Source organism: Mirounga angustirostris, unplaced genomic scaffold (genome assembly GCF_029215605.1).
Source record: "Mirounga angustirostris isolate CCGP_5_RB_7025 unplaced genomic scaffold, mMirAng1.0.hap1 SCAF_8, whole genome shotgun sequence".
NCBI lineage: Eukaryota > Metazoa > Chordata > Mammalia > Carnivora > Phocidae > Mirounga > Mirounga angustirostris.
Genome location: NW_026991716.1, coordinates 79,825,568 through 79,840,670, shown reverse-complemented (window position 1 = coordinate 79,840,670; position 15,103 = coordinate 79,825,568). Strand labels below are relative to the sequence as shown.

Sequence of the window (15,103 nt, the reverse complement as noted above, 5' to 3'; positions counted from 1 at the left end):
TAGTTCTTTTATTTCTCCAGAAAGGGTTTCTCTAGTATCTTCCGTGTTTTTTTCAAGCCCAGCTAGTATCTTTATAATCTTCATTCTGAACTCTCTTTCCGACATCTTACTAATGTCTGTATTGATTAGGTCCGTGGCAGTCAGTACTGCCTCTTGTTCTTTTTTTTGAGGTGATTTTTTCCATCTTGTCATTTTGTCCAGAGAATAGATGAATGAGAGAACAAAATGCTAACAGGATAACAATGACCCCAGAAAAATATACACTAAACAAATCAGAAAAGACCTGAAGCAGGGGGAAAAGAAAGGAAAAGAAAGAAAAAAGGAAAAAAAAAAAAAGAAAAAGAAAAGGAAAAAAAAGAATATGATCAAATATGATCAGGCTGTTGAATAGATCAGTGCCACACACTAGATTCTGGGTGTATTTTTGTCTGTTAGAAGAAACTGCCTCCCAAAATTTTAAAGAAAGAAAAACTTATATATGTACAAAAATAAGGGTAAATACGATGAAGGGATGGAATATGACTATAAAGATGAAAATTATAAAAGATTTTACAAAAGGAATTGATAAGATAAGAAGTTGGTTGAAAAAAGAAAGAAGAGAAATTTTTTTTAAAAAAAGGGAGAGAATGTGATCAGGCAGGAGACTAGAACAAAGCCATACAGTAGAGATTTAGGGTATATTTTGGTCTGTTAGAAGAAACTGTATCCCAAAATTTTAAAGAGAGAACAACTTATATATATACCAAAAATAAGGTTAACTACTATGAAAGAATAGAATATCACTCTAAAACTGAAAAACAAAAAAAAAAAAAAGGATTTTAAAAAAGGGATTGATAAGATGTTGGTTGAAAAAGGGAAAAAAAAAATTAAAAAAAATAGAAAAAGAAAATTTAAAAAATTAACTTTGAAAGACTAAAGAATCAGGGGGAAAAAAAGCCATGAATTCTATAGCTGTATTCCCCTAGTGCTGGAGTTCTGCCGTTCTCATTGATTGGTAACCTTGGTCTTGGCTGGCTGTTCTTGCTGATCTTCTGGGGGAGGGGCCTGTTGCAGTGATTCTCAGAAGTCTTTGCAGGAGGCAGAATTGCACTGCCCTTGCCTGGGCTGGGCTAAGTAATCTGCTCGGGTTTGCTCTTGGGAGCTTTTGTTCCCTGCAAGCTTTCCGTACAGCTTTGGAGGACGAGAGTGAAAATGGTGGCCTCCCAATCTCCGCCCTGGAGGAGCCGAGAACTCGGGGCCCCACTCCTCAGTGCACCCCCAGAGAAAAGCAGTCAGTCGCTCCCATCTCCCCAGTCTCCGGCCACACTCCGTGCTCACCCGGCCTGTGACCGAGTGTTTCTATCTCTGACACACGACCCTGTGTGGAGTCTCCAAACCCAGCAGATCCCTGCAGTGTGCTCCCATGCCGCTCCTCCCGGGGGAGGAAGGGGAGTCTCCCCGGAGAAGCCGCTTGTTGGGTCCCTGATGGAGGAGCAGGGGCCCGACTATGCCACGGATCACAGTTTATGGCAACCCTGAGCTGAGAGCCCGCGCCTCGGCTCCGTCTCTGCAGCTGGCTTCCCCGCTCTGATACCTGGGAGCTCTGCCACACTCAGGCACCCCCAGTCTTTCTGTGACCCCAAGGGTCCTGAGACCACACTGTCCCAGCGAGGGTCCACCCCCTGCTTAGCCACGGGAGTGACGTCCCTCAGGCGGAGCCGACTTCTACAAGTTCCGATTTTGTGCTCCCAGGCTCTATCACTTGCCAGAAGCAGCCGCTGGAGTCCCCCTTCCCTGCCATCTCTCCTCCCGAATATTGCCTTGGATTCACTTCTCCACACGTCCTACCTTCAAGAAAGTGGTCGCTTTTCTGATGAGAGAGTTGTTGCTCTTCTTTTCTTCGATCTCCTGTTGAGTTTGTAGGTGTTCAGAATGGTTTGATCCCTATCCAGCTGAATTACTGGGACCAGACGAAATTTAAGTCTCCTACTCCTCCGCCATCTTGCTCCTCCTCCGCTACCATGCCCTTTTAACAGTTCTTTTGAGAGTCGTGCTAGAGAATTAACCACTGATTCATCACTGAGCACCAAAAGAAGCAGTTAGGTGGTCTGTAGGGGCCATGCTTTCTGAAAAATGGGTAATTTAAACCTTAGGTTCATCTTCAGGGAGCAAGGTGCTCCCAATGATATTGAAACACATGCTAGTGGAGTGGAATGGAGAGACATGCAGGCTGAGACTCTGCCTAGCATTTAATCTCTTATGTAACTTTAAAAAGCATCAAATTTATGTGAATTATATATCGTACATGTGTGCATATATAACTGCGTAAAGAGGTACTGCTCTCTAAGATGGTAATGTTTTCTTTTCTTTTTTTTTTTTTTTTAAAGATTTTCTTTATTTATTTGACAGAGAGACACGGTGAGAGAGGGAACACAAGCAGGGAGAGTGGGAGAGGGAGAAGCAGGCTTCCCGCGGAGCAGGGAGCCCGACGCGGAACTCGATCCCAGGACCCCGGGATCATGACCTGAGCCGAAGGCAGGCGCTTAACGACTGAGCCACCCAGGCATCCCTAAGATGGTAATGTTTTCTTAATCTAATTTTTAAGAATGTCTTTTCCTCTAAACATGTTTGGTGGTCATTTTAATATGTAAATAGTAGTGAACGTTTTTTAATTTTAGTTCTCTAGGGAGCGCTGTATCAAATGTGCCTCGGCTTTTGTACATAAAAAATGTGATAAAATAACTTCATTTGCACTGTGCTCCAAATTAGGTTAGTTCGATGAAGAAATGAGGGACGACTAAACACCACTCCACCCTCCGCCCCAGGGCACATACCTGTGAGAGCAGAGTGTAGGGGTGGGGCTGAGCCAATGGGGGCCATCTGCCTGCTCCCTGCCATGCAGGTCAGTTCATTCCCCAGCCTCTGACTGCAGGTCTCTGGGTAACCTTCTTCAACTGCACCCATGCTTCAGCATTCAAATTGAATGAATTATTGTTTGTTCCCCACTCCCTCCCCAGCTACCCCACGTATGTGTTAGTTTAAAAACTTGTCCATCCATGGGGCGCCTGGGTGGCTCAGTCAGTTAAGCGTCTGCCTTCGGCTCAGGTCATGATCCCAGGGTCCTGGGATCGAGCCCCGCGTCGGGCTCCATGCTGAGCAGGGAGCCTGCTTCTCCCTCTCCCTCTGCCCTGCTGCTCCCCCTGCTTGTGATCTCTCTCTAATAAATAAAATATTTAAAAATAAATAAATAAATAAAATAAAAAATTGCCCATCCAGATTATGGTGCCAAAACAGAATTGTTTTTTATGTTTGGCTACCACTTTATCGTCTCTTCTTTGTGCTGTGCTTTATTTTGGTCTTTGAAAACAAGCTTTATTCTCATTTTCCCACTATTTATAGTGCCTTATAGATTTGTATTCAAGCTATTTGGATAATACCTTATTATAAAACTGGTTTAAATGCAAACAAAAAATAGCAACAGCAACCCCAATTCTTTCCTTAGAAGTTTTGTTCCAGAAAACTGTGACCCAGAAGAGACTGTGATATCTAGAGAATGTTTTATCAAGCCGTATTCAAAAGGATAGAAAGGAAGGATATAAGGAGGAACAAAGCAGAATTTCAAGAAGGGCAATGGAGAAAAGGTCTGGGAGGGCAGAATGTCTTGGAACCCTTTCAGAAAACTGTTCCCATTTCTTCCTGATGACAGTTATGGTCCCTGCACATATGTGAGGATGGAAAGCTCAAGAAAAATGGCAGGATAGAGAAGACCTATAATTACACCACAGACACAGGCTTATAAAGGGTCTCCTTTTAACTATTCCTTGGGGTTTGATTAATTACTTGCTTATTGCTGAAGACAGAATAGACTGACCAGAACTGGGATTTTAATGGAGAAAATGAGACAGCCATTAGACAGTTCTTAGCAGAAGAAAGTGATGCACTAAAAATGTAAATGTTTTGGGTTGACTCTACCTCCTCTTCTTGCCCAGCTGTAAGAGACCTTGAGGTTTCCTTGGCTGCTCTGGAGAGCAATGAGATTTAGCACTTAGTTGAGAATGCTAATCTCGTTTGTTACATTCCACTTTCAAGCTCCTTGGTCAGTTAGATTACCAGACAATAATCGTGCACAGTTTACCATCATGTGTCTTTAATAACCCAGACATTTGTGCTTAAGGGGTTAGTGTGGATTAGAATATATATTAGCTGGATATTAATACATTTAATCAATCCATTTTTTTTAATTCATGAGATTTTTTTTCACTTGTAACATTTGGGCTTTCCATTTTTGTTCACAGACTCTATAAGTAAGACATAACTAAGAGGAATAATTTTATTTTATTGTTATCATCATCCAATGTCATTTACTTTATAATTAGGATCAATATCAATACGCTGTTCTGAATGCTGTGTGAGCAAGATTCTGTTGAAAACCAGTTTGTTTTTCTTTCCCCTAAATCATGAACAGAGGCCTCCCTCATATTTCTGGTCAGGCATCAAATAAATGTGAAATATTGTCATAAAGCAAGAAATCCTTTACTACTACAGAAGAAAAAGCCACAAACATCATCTGCTGACAGGGAGTGCACGCACCCATACATTCACACACACCTAGATAGGCACACACATGTAAGAAAACACATATAATACTAAGAATGATGGAACAAAAAGTCATAGAAGAAATACTGTTTACTTTTATTACCTTGTTCAATTGAGTGCAACAAACTTTGAATGAGACCTTATTCAGTGCCATAATCTGAGCTAGGTTTCAGGAGTAGAAAGAGGAATAAAGCATGAACTCTAGCTTTGTAGACCTTAAAGTCCAATGCACACTTAGAAAACTAGAAACATGGTTCACTGCTCAGGAATTGTGCACACACCATAGGTTATTGTTATAATTCATTGTGACCTAGTGAAAGTCAACAGAACACTTTGTTAATAAGGATAAAAGAGTTTTTCCTTTTATCCTATCACACTTAGAACAATGTGCAAAGAATATACAGTGGGTACTATCTTAGCTATTTCCTACCAAGGAACTGGTGATTAGCATTAGTCAGTGATGTGATAGCCCTAGTCTGTGTGTATGTGTATGTCTGTGTGTGTGTGTGTGAGAATGTGTACATCCAAGCTTCTTTCCTTTCTTTTCTTGCATTTCTTTCTTTCTCTCTCTCTTTCTTTCTCTCTTTCTTTCTTTCTTTCTTTCTTTCTTTCTTTCTTTCTTTCTTTCTTTCTTTCTTTTCTTCTTTCTTTCTTTCGAAAGTTAGAGAGCACAAGCAAGGTGGGAGAGACAGAGAGAGAAGCAGACTCCCCACTGAGCAGGGAGCCTGATGAGGGACTCGATCCCAGGACCCTGAGATCATGACCTGAGCCAAAGGCAGATGCTTAACTGACTGAGCCACCCAGGCACCCCCAAGCTTCTTTTCTTGATGGCCAATTGTATTAGTTTCTTATTGCAGCTATAACAAATTATCAAAAATTCAATGGATTCAAACACCATAAATTTATTATTTCATGGGTCTAGAGGCCAGAAGGACTAAAACCAAGGTGTCAGCAGGACTGTTTCTCATAGAGGCTCTAGGGGAGAATTTGCTTTCTTGACTTTTCTAGCTTCTAAGGGCATCCTGCAGGCCATAGCTCATGACTACTTCCTCATCTTCAAAGGCAATTGTAGCATCTTCAATTTTTTTCTTTTTTGGACTCTTCTTCCATCACCACGTCACTTTCTCTGACTCTGACCCCTCTTTCTATCCCTTATGAGGACACTTGTGACTGATTATGTCAGGCCCACATGGATAATCCAAAATAATCTCTCTTGCAGTAATTGGCAACCTGTCTTCATGATTACTTCAGTCTTTATTAGGAGAATGAAACGTCTCTGTTTGGAGGTGGATCTGAGCATCTGCATATTTCATAGCACTAGGTTTGGAATTATTGACTCTTTCCTCCTTGCTTTCTAACTCGTACCACTTGCAGCATTCAAAAGGAGAGTTAGCAGTTACCGAGCACTCAATATTTCCCACACACTTTTCAGCACACTTCAACAATATGAACCCATGTAATCCCTAGAACCTCCTGTGAGGAAAGTATGTAGTTGTTTTCCTTTTATAGATGAGCAAATCCAGATAATTTGGCTCCAATGATCATGCTCTGGACTACTATAATCTATAGCCTCATTATGTTAAAGTGTTACCACTTAATCAGTTTATGCCTAATTTAAAGTTTGTTTTAATAACAGGAAAGCATATCCATGGACTAAGCTTGTATTTGGAGCAATAGCCCCCAATTTAAATACTGGTAAAAAATTATAGAACTTGGGCAGAAGACATGAACAGACATTTTTCCGAAGAAGACATATAGATGGCTAACAGACACATGAAAATATGTCCAGCATCACTATCATCAGGGAAATAAAAATCAAAACCATGATGAGATACTGGTCAGAATGGCTAAAATTAACAACACAGGAAACAACAGATGTTGGGGAGGATGCAGGGAAAGGGGAACCCTCTTACACTGTTGGTGGGAATACAAACTGGTGCAGCCACTCTGGAAAACAGTATCAAGTTTCCTTAAAAAGTTGAAAATAGAACTACCCTAGGACCCAGCAATTGCATTACCCAAAGGACACAAAAATACTGATTTGAAGGGCACATGAACCCCAATGTTTATAGTAGCACTATCAACAATAGCCAAATTACAGAAAAAGCCCAAATATCCATCAACCGATGAATGGATAAAGAAGATGTGGTATATATATACAATGGAATATTACTCAGCCATCAGAAAGAAAGAAATCTTGCCATTTGCAATGGCATGGATGGACCTAGAGTGTATTATGCTAAGCAAAATAAATCTGTTAGAGAAAGACAAATACCATATGATTTCACCCATATGTGAAATTTAAGAAACAAAACAGATGAACATAGGGGAAGGAAAAACAAAAGGGAGAGAGAGGGAAGCAAACCATAAGAGACTCTTAATGACAGAGAACAAACTGAAGGTTGATGGAGGGAGGTGAGCAGGGAATGGGCTAAATGGGTGATGGGTATTAAGGAGGGCACTTGTTGAGATGAGCACTACATGTTATATGAAAGTGATCAATCACTAAATTCTACACCTAAAACCAATTTTACCATATATGTTAACTAACTAGAATTTACATAAAAAAATTGCATTCAAAAAAATGATAGAACTTGGAACTGGTTGCTAAAATTGCACTTTTAAGTAGAATTTTCCCTTTTTTCTTAACATTTTCTTTAAATTCTACTTATATTTCACAGAGGTAGAGTGAAAATGTTTAACTTTTGGTACTTCTAATGAAGAACAAGAAAACAAGCATATATATTAAACTTCAAATGAACGTACTTTTTCTTAGCCATGAATATAATGTATGCTGTCACTATTGCAAACCACTGTGCTATGATTAGATTCTCTTTTGGGCACTTTCTTTTATAGTGGACAGAGTAGCATCTCTTTTGTCCATACTTCATAAGAAATGACCTTAACCACAGTCTTGCTTGGCAATTTCTTCATGTAGGAAATTCATTGGCAGAAATGCTGTTAAGGTATTACATTGACAAAGTGTAAAACTAAGAGGGAATTTAAGTAAGAGACTGGGAGACTATCAAACATTTGCAATGAGGACAAAAAGAAAACTTGGCAAAACTGTACACTGCTTTAGACATTCAGTATTTGTGGGGCTTGAGGGATTTATTGATGGTAAAAAAACCTTCTTCATATTAAATATATTGAATTTATTTGAGTACAAATAAATTTCAATAACTATTATATATACATGTAAAATAAGAATAAATACAAGGGACCACATGAGAAGAGGAGCCACCTGCTAACCCAAGACACAGGTGGAAAAGAAGACATATAGACATAAGGAAATGAGTGACAAGAACTAAAGGTTCATGCCAAGTGGACTGATAGGAACCAAAGAATTGTCTTGGTATGAAATTTTCTTTGCAGTTCTTATCCATAAGTGGATTTGGTGACATCAAGGATAGTAATTATGAAAAATAAAAATAAGTAAGATCTTATTTTTTTCTGTTTGTGAAATTCAAGGTAAATTATTTTAAAAGTTTTAATTTTTAAAAACTTCAATTTTAACATAAAAAGTAAAATGTTAAAATAAAATGCTGGAATACTAATCTATTACATATATATTTAAAATTAGGAGCATCAACTGGAAGATAGTTATACATCATTGTGCAAACATTTATTTGTGAATCAAAAGTATAGAAGCCAAGCAAGGATCATTAAAATAGATACAAAAGAAGTAGATGAATCCACTATCATAGCTGGAGACTTCAACATGCCTATATCATAAATGGACATATCCAGCAGGCAGAAAATCAGTAAGGACATAGTTGAGCTCAACAATAGTACCAATCAACTGGATATAATGGACATCTATAGACAACTTCATCCAACAACAGCAGAATACTCATTCTTCTCAAGCTCACATAGAACATTCACAAAGATAGAGCACATTTTGGTCCATAAAACACATCTTAGCAAGTCCAAATGAATAAAAATCATACAACGTTTGCTTCCAGACCACAGTGGAATAAAACATTAAATCAATAACAGAAAGATAACTGGAAAATCCCCAGATTCCTAAAGATTAAAGAACACCTTATTAAATAACACATGGGTCAGAGAATAGATTTCAAGATAAGTTTAAAAATATTTTGAACTAAATGAAAACAACACAACTTAGCAAAATTTGTGAGATTCAGGAGACTGGAGGGTCCTCGGCTGAGGTCAAAAGTGGATCAAGTTGGTGGGACTCATGCCAGGGGTGCACATCTCAGGCCAATCCAGGTGGGTGCTTGTCCTCGCTCTCCTTTCCCTGTCCCTATAGAGAAGACAGAGCTGATCCAGAAGGCAAAAGTGGCTGAGCAGGCAGAGCACCTGGATGATATGGCCACCTGCATGAAGGCTGTGATGGAGCGGGCCACTGAGCTGTCCAATGAGGAGCAAAACCTGCTGTAGGGAGCCTACAAGAACATGATAGGGGACTGCAGGTCCATCTGGAGGGTCATCTGGAGCATCGAGGAGAAAAGCTCTGACAAGAAAGACTATTGAGAAAGTGGAGTCTGAACTGAGGTCCATCTGCACCATGGTGCTGTAATTATTGGACAAGTATTTAATAGCCAATACAATTAATCTGGAGAGTAAGGTCTTCTATCTGAAAATGAAGCGAGATTACTTCTGGTACCTTACTGAAATTTCATGTGGTGATGATAGAAAACAAACTATAGATAATTCCCAAGATGCTTACCAAAAGGCTTTTGATATAAGCAAGAAAGAGTTACAACCCACACACTCCACCCTCCTGGACTGGCTCTTAACTTTTCTGTATTTTACTATGAGATCCTTAATTACCCAGATCTTGCCTGCACACTGGCTAAAACAGCTTTTGATGAGGCCATTGCACAATGTGATCTACTGAATGAAGACTCATACAAAGAGAACACCCTCATCATGCAGATGCTCAGAGACAACCTAATATTATGGACCTCAGACAGTGCAGGAGAAGAATGTGATGCTGAGGAAGGGGCAGAAAACTAAATTCATACAGGGTATCAACCTTCTTCTCTTCAAGAAACCTTTTTACTCATCTCCAGTCCTTATTGGATTTGGATTTCCTATAGCAAAGAAACCCATTCACATGGATGGAATCAACTGTTTATAGTCTTTTCATACTGCAGCATTGGGAAAACTCCATTCCTTGATTTGTGTTTTTCTTGGCCTTCCTGGTGTGCAGTTACTGCTGTAGAAAAGTATTCATACCTTTATTTCATATAAACATAAGTAACTTCCAAACACTTATGTAGAAGACCAAAAGGTATCTATTATTTAAGTAACCTGAACTAGTTCGGCAAGTGACTGTGTTTTGTATTACAGTGAAGATATGAAAATGTAGCTCATTATGGTTTAAAAAGTGTTCTACATCATTCTTAATTTCTACATTTCCTCCTTTACTCTTCTTTGGGGGTTTCCTTTCAGTAAGAAACTTTTCCATGCTCTTAGTGTATTCCTTTTTGGTAGGAATCCAGAAGTATTAGATTGAATGGAAAAGTATTTGGCATTTCTGCGCTGGGGTCACAAATTGAAATGCCTCTCATATCATATACGATGGAGGTCGTGTGTATCTGTGACAACAGGAAGTTTCCTTATTCATTCTTCATTTGCTGCTGTTTAAGTTGACAACTTCCCTTTCCGATAAAAATTCATTTAACCCCCCCCCAAAAAAAGAAAAAAATTGTGAGATGCAGTGAAAACAATGCTTAGAGGGAAATTTATAACATGATGCTTATGTTAGAAAAAAAATCTAAAACCAAGAATCCAAGTTCATGCTTTAAGAAACTAGTAAAAGTAGAGCAAATTAAATTCAAAGTAAGCAGAAGAAAAGAAATAATAAGAACCAGAGCAGAAATCAATAAAATTGAAAACAGGGTATCAATAGAGAAAATCAATAAAACTAAAAGGTAGTTCTTGGCAAAAATCAATAAAATCAAAAAGCATTTAGCCAGACTAATTAAGAAAAAAGGAGAGGGGACACAAATTACCAATATCAGAAATGAAAGAGGAATCATCACTATGGATCCTATGGACATGAAATGGTAATGAAGAAATACTATGAACAACTCTATGCCACAAATTTGATAACCTAGATGACTTGCATAAATTCCTTGAAAGACGCAATTTACCAAAATACATATGAGAAGAAATAAACAATCTGAATTGGTTTATATCTGTTAAAGAAATGGAATCAATAATTAAAACCTTCCAAAATAGAGAGCACCAGACCCATATGGGTTCATTGGTAAATTCTACCAAACATTTAAGAATAAAATTATATCAATTCTCTATGATCTCTTTCAGAGAATGGAAGGAATGCTTCCTAACTAGGTCAATATTACCCTAATTCCAAAACCAGAAAAAGTCATTACGAGAAAAGAAAACTACACATCAATATTTCTCTTGACCACAGATGTAAAAATATTTAATAAAATATGAGCAAATCTAATAATGTATGAAAGACTTATATACCATGTGTGATTTATCCCAGGTATGCAAGGCTGATTCAACATTCAAAAATCAATTAATGTGATTCATCATATCAACAGGCTAAAAAAGAAAAATCACATGATCATAGAAACAAATGCAGAAAAAAACATTTAACAAAATCTAAGAGCCATTCATGATAAAAAGTCTCAGTCTACTAGAGATAGACGGGAACTATCTTAACTTGATAAAGGATATTTACAGGGGCACCTGGGTGGTGCTTTTGGTAAAGCATCCAGCTCTTGGTTTCAGCTCAGGTTGTGCTCTCAGGGATGTGAGATTGAGCCCCATATTGGGCTCCGCACTCACTGTGGAGTCTGCTTGAGATTCTCTCACCCTCTTCCTGACCCTCCTGCTTGTCCTCTCTCTCCAAAATAAATGAATAAATCTTTAAAAAAAAGAGAGAGAATATTTACAAAAAACCTGCAGCTAACATCATATGTAATAGTGACAAACTCAGCTTTCCCCATTAAGACCAAGTACAAGATAAGGATGTCGTCTTCTACCACTTCTTTTTAACATCATACTGGAAGTTCTGACTAATGAAATAAAACAAGAAAAACAAAGGAAAAGAATACAGATTGGGAAAAAAATAAAACTATCTTTGATTGCAGATGACATGATTTTCTATGTAAAAAATCCAAAAGAATTGACAGAAAAACTTCTGGAACTAATAATCAATTATAGCAAGGTTGGAGGGTACAAGGTTAATATACAGAAGTCACTTGCTTTCCTGTACACCAGCAATGAACAAATGTAATTTGAACTTAAAAACAGAATACAATTTACATTAGTATCCCCTCAAATAAAATACTTAGATATAAATTAACAAAATATGTACATGATCTATATGAGGAAAAGTACAAAACTGATAAGGGAAATATAAGAATAAATAAATGCAGAAATATTCTATGTTCATGGTTAGGAGGACTCAATATTATCAAGATGTCAGTTTTTCCAAATTTGATCTATAAATTCTATGCAATCCCAATCAAAATCCTCAGTAAGTAATTTTTTGGATACCAACAAACTGATTCCAAAGTTTATATGGAGAGACAAAAGACCCGAAAGAGCTAACCCATATTGAAGGAGCAGAACACGGTTGGAATACTACCTGACTTCAAGATTTACTATAAAGTTATGGTAATCAAGACAAGGTGATATTGGCCAAAGAATAGACAAATAGGCCAATAAAACAGAATAGAGAGCCCAGAAATTGACCCACATAAGTATAGCCAACTGATCTTTGAAATAGGAGCAAAGGCAGTACAGTGGGGCAAAGATAGTCTTTTCAACAAATGGTGCTGGAACAATTAGACATCCACATGTGAAAAAGGAATCTAGATACAGACTTTACACCCTTCACAAAAATTAACTCAAAATAGATCATGGGCTTAAATGCACAGTGCAAAACTAAAAATTTTGAGAAGATAACATAGGAAAATACCTAGATGACCTTGGGTGCAGTGATAACTCTTTAGATACAACACCAGGGGCACTATCCATGAAAGAAATAATTGATAAGCTGGACTTCGTTAAAATTTAAAACTTCTGCTCTTCAAAAGATGATATCATGAGAATGATAAGACAAGTCACAGACCGGAAAAAAAAAATTTTGCAAAAGACACAGCTGATAAAAGATGGTTACTAAAACTATACAAAGAGCTTTTAAACTCAACAACAGGAAAACAAACAACCCTATTAAAAGCCAGACCAAAGCCTTTAATAGATACCTCACCAAAGAAGATACACAGATGACAAGTATGCATATGGAAAGGTGCACCATGTAATTTGTGGAAAATGTAACTTAAAACAATGAGATAACACTACATACATATTAGAATGGCCAAAATCTGGAGCACTGGTAACACCAAATGCTGGCAAGGATGTGAGGCAGCAGGAACTCACATTCATGGCTGGTAAAAATGCAAAATAGTACAGCCAGTTTGGAAGACAGTTTGTCAGTTTTTACAAAACTAAACATACTCTTACCATATGATCCAGCAATTGCGTTCCTTGGTGTTTACCTAAAAAGAGATGAAAACTTACATCTGCACAAATACCTGTACACGGATGCTTATAGCAGCTTTAATTCATAATTGCCAATACTTGGAAGCAACCAAGATGTCCTTCAGTAAACTAATGAATACATAATCTGTGGTATATTCAGACAAAGGGTATCATTCAGTGATAGAAAGAAATGAGCTATCAAGACGTGAAAACATGAAGGGAACTTAAGTGCGTATTACTGAGTGAAAGAAGCCAATTCCAAAGACTATATATTGTACGATTCCAGATATATAACATTTTGGAGAAGACAAAACTATGGATACAGTAAAAATACAAGCAGTTGCCAGAGATTGGTGGGTGGGGATGGATGAACACATAGAGCACAGAGGATTTTTAGGGCAGTGAAAATACCTTTTATGATACCATAATGATGAATATATGTCATTACACATTTCTCTAAACCTACATATTCAAAGTCGGAAATCAAGAGTGAAACGTAGGGTAAACTGTGGTCTCTGGGTCATTATGATATGTCAGTGTAAGTTCATCAATTGTAACAAATGTACCACTGTGGTGAGAGATGTTGATAATGGGGGAACTAAGTGTCTGTGGGGTGAGGAATATGTGGGATATCGCTGTGCCTTCCCCTTAATTTTGCTTTGAACTTAAATCTGCCCTAAAAAATTAAGTCCCAAGAGAAAATAGATACTGTATTTTGACACAAAGCACATTATTTTTCCCTTCTGAGGTTGTGAATAAGAGTTCAAAGAACTGTATATTCAGGAATTAAATACAGCCATAATTGCCTCTGGCAGGGGTGTGAAGAGAATCGTACTGTTTCTTGTGCAGGGGAAATCAACCTCCTGACTTCAGCTTGAGTTTCCAGCTTTGTGTAAGAAATTGGTGAGAAAAACATTTATGGCATCCTCCACAAGGTTTAGGTAAGCTGAATACCTAATAACCCAGACATAAATGTTACATAGCCTATGAAGGAAATTGCAAAAAAACATTCATATGAATTCCATCTCTAGTGTCTTTTGATTAGCACTTACCACAAACTGATTATATTTGATTCACTACCAAGTGAGAAAGAGATAGTAAGGTATTAAAGGAACAAATTAGTAGTCTCATTATAGAGATTGTTTGGGCGAATTTTTGTTTTTGTTTTATTTGTTTTTGTTTTTGGGAAATTGGGTTGCATTTGTTAGCCAGGAAATAAATTATTCATCTAATTTAATATGTCCTTACATATCTAGGACAGCTAAATATTTTGCAAAATGAATAGCTAAAGATGAGCAAGTTCATTTCCAAATCACTCCCAAGTTGATGTATATGATATTTAAGAGCAGAACTGAACTTAAAATGATTATTTTAGGAATTGAAAGATAATTAGATTGAAGATACTTCTTTCTAATATGCAGCTTTTTCAACTATCATGTAATTATTAAAATACAGATTAGGTAGTTATTAGCCTCAGTTTAAATATGTGTATATGTAGGGGCGCCTGGGTGGCTCAGTTGTTAGGTGTCTGCCTTCGGCTCAGGTCATGGTCCCAGGGTCCTGGGATTGAGCCCCGCATTGGGCTCTCTGTTCAGCGGGGAGCCTGCTTCTCCCTCTCCCACTCTGCCTGCTTGTGTTCCCTCTCTCACTGTCTCTCTCTGTCAAATAAATAAATAAAATCTTTAAAAATCAATCAATCAATCAATAAATATGTGTATATTTAAAATTAAGAATTACTAATTCATATTTATATAAGAAAATATTGCAGTGTTACTAATGACTTTAAAAGGTAAAATGAAAACAAGCCATATTTCTTTCTCTACCCCTGCCCCTACGCTTGGCTTATTGTCATTGAAATGCTTGTGAAATAATAATAGTAAATTATTAAAGAGAATTTCCTAAATTAAGGCCACCATATTTTGGCTACTGCAACTTTATTTTAAATCACAGAAGAGACTCATTACCTAAAATTATTCATGTAATTATTACATAAAAAGTGCTAGAGTGGGTGGACACACGTTTATGGCACAAGTGA

General features: G+C 37.6%; 1 pseudogene; it reads left to right on the top strand.

Moving 5' to 3' along the window:
- LOC123836469 (14-3-3 protein theta-like) overlaps positions 1–9,558 on the top strand; it is a 36,544-nt pseudogene extending 26,986 nt beyond the window's left edge.
- The last annotated feature ends 5,545 nt before the right edge of the window (positions 9,559–15,103 follow it).